The following is a 2500-nucleotide window of genomic DNA, read 5'->3' as shown; positions in this document are numbered from 1 at the left end:
ATTACTTCTACAAGGAAAAGAAAAAAAAGTAAGATCCAAAATGAGAGGTAATGGAAAAGAATAATTAATGACTGTGTTCAAGATTATTTATGTGTCTCAGAATCTTTTTAACCTAGGCCAAAAGATGTTTGAATAATAACCCAAAAATAGCTCAAGAAAGATTTGGGTTATCTCTTCTCAATTTGGTGCATAATTTCATAATCTAAAAAGTAGTTAACACTTGAGGATTTTATCCTTCTTTCCCAACCAGTTATGTGTTCATTAAGACAGTGAAAGTCTATTTCTAAAGGGCAAGAGAAAATAATTGCTATAATGAAAATGATGACATCACAGATAAGTTGAACTGAATGCAAACCAAATGCTGAAAGAAATTGTACCCAACCTAATTTCAAGGGGAAATATACTGTGTTCATGAATTGGAAGATTCAAAATTTTCAGAGTGGATATCCCTCTCCCCCAAGACTAATTCACAGGTCTTTAAAGCTCAAAGTTCTAGAAGTATTAATTCTGGAAATTGTAAAGATTTTTCTAGTCATAATATAGAAACCTGAAAAGTTTACTTTATAGCTACAGTAATCAGGGCACTGTGTAATTAATGATATTACATATTCACAGAGAGGAATAAAAAGTCACAAATTATATATGTATAGAATTAGTTGTTTTTGAGCAAGAATGTCAAGTCAGTCAATGAGAAAGTAGTTTCTAAAAAACATTGGAGAAACATTAAATATCCACTTGTGTATGGGGCATGTTTTTGCATATGTTTGTGTATGTGTGTATGTGTATGTGTATGTGTTCATGTATGTGTGTGTGTTCGTGTGTGTGTGTGTGTGTGTGTGTGTGTGTGTGTGTGTGTGTACACTAGAGGTGAGTGTCAGAGGGCTTTCTCTGTCACTCTACCTTATTTTTAAAACAGGGTGCAAAGGCTTATGGTTTGACAAAACTGGTCAATGAGATTCAGGGATTTTCCTCCCTTTGTGCAGAAGTTATAGACATAGACTATTGTGTGTACCTGTTTTGTGGGTGCTGATGGCCAAACCCAGATTCTCACACTTATGTAGCAAGCACTTCAGTGGATGGACCACCTCACCAGACCAAAATAGAAACTTTCCCAGCTCATGCCATGAACACAATTTCATTTGAAACAGACCTAGGAGTAAATCATTATAAAAATCATGAGAAAAATAGAGCAAAATTTCCTGATTTAGAGATCATCAACAATGTCATAGAGTATTACCAAATGAATCTTAAAAGAAAAAAATATGAATCGCAAGAACTAAGAACTTGCTTCCGGTCTGCACCAGCACCGGGTCACCTAGGGCACGGATTGGGCGGATTGCCCAAGCATTCTTAGGATCACTGGTGAGTGGAACACAACAGCTGCTCCAATCCAATAGTGACAGGCCTGTAACAGCAGGAAAAAGGACACCAGAGCCTTTCCTGACCTGAGACTCAGGTTCCTTTTAATCAGTTCAGGTTTACCTTGGTTTCAAATAGAACAGACAACTCCATGGTCCTCAAAGGAGACACCACTTCCATGCACAGTAACACACCCAGGATCTTAGGACAACAGGATCCCAGGATAACAGGAGCTGGGTCACACTAGTATCTGAGTGTCTCAGAGGAGCTCGGCTGCCAAGAACTCAGACACACCCAGAATCTCAGGTTCACAGGAGCCCACAATCAAAGAATCACAGAGAAATCTGGTCTCTGAGAAGTCCTGAATCAACTGGGATTATAGGAAGGACTGGCTCCAATCAGATATATTGAGGGCAGCAAGCACTAGAGATAATCAGATGGCAAGAGGCAAGTGTAAGAACAGAAGCAACAGAAACCAAGGTTACTTGGCATCATTAGAACCAAACTCTCCCAGCATAGCAAGTCATGGATACACCATCATACCAGAAAAGCAGGACATGGATCTAAAGTCACTTCTCATAATGATGATAGAGGACTTTAAGAAGGAAATACTGGAAATCTCATGTAAACAGATAGAAGACTTTAAAGTGGAAACAAAAAATCCCTTAAAGAGTTACAGGAAAATGCTACCAAACGCTAACAAAAGGAGATGGAATTGAACAAAACCATCCAGGATGTAAAAACGGAAGTAGAAACAATAAAGAAAACCCAAAGGGAGACAACTCTGGAGATAGAAACCCTAGGAAAGAAATCAGGAACAATAGATGCAAGCATCAGCAACAGAATACAAGAGATGGGTCTTGTGGCTGTCTTCTTTTAGGTTTGTTGAAGGATTACTTTCTTGCTTTTTCTAGGGCATGGTTTCTGTCCTTGTACTGGTGTTTTTCCGTTATTATACTTTGAAGGGCTGGATTCATGGATAGGTATTGTGTGAATTTGGTTTTGTCATGGGATACTTTGGTTTCTCCATCTATGGTAATTGAGAGTTCAGGTGAGTATAGTAGCCTGGGCTGGCATTTGTGTTCTCTCGGGGTCTGTATAACATCTGTCCAGTATCTTCTGGCTTTCATAGTCTCTGGTG

The sequence above is a fragment of the Mus pahari genome, chromosome 3 (genome assembly GCF_900095145.1).
Source record: "Mus pahari chromosome 3, PAHARI_EIJ_v1.1, whole genome shotgun sequence".
Taxonomy (NCBI): Eukaryota; Metazoa; Chordata; class Mammalia; order Rodentia; family Muridae; genus Mus; species Mus pahari.
This window is presented reverse-complemented; position numbering follows the sequence as displayed.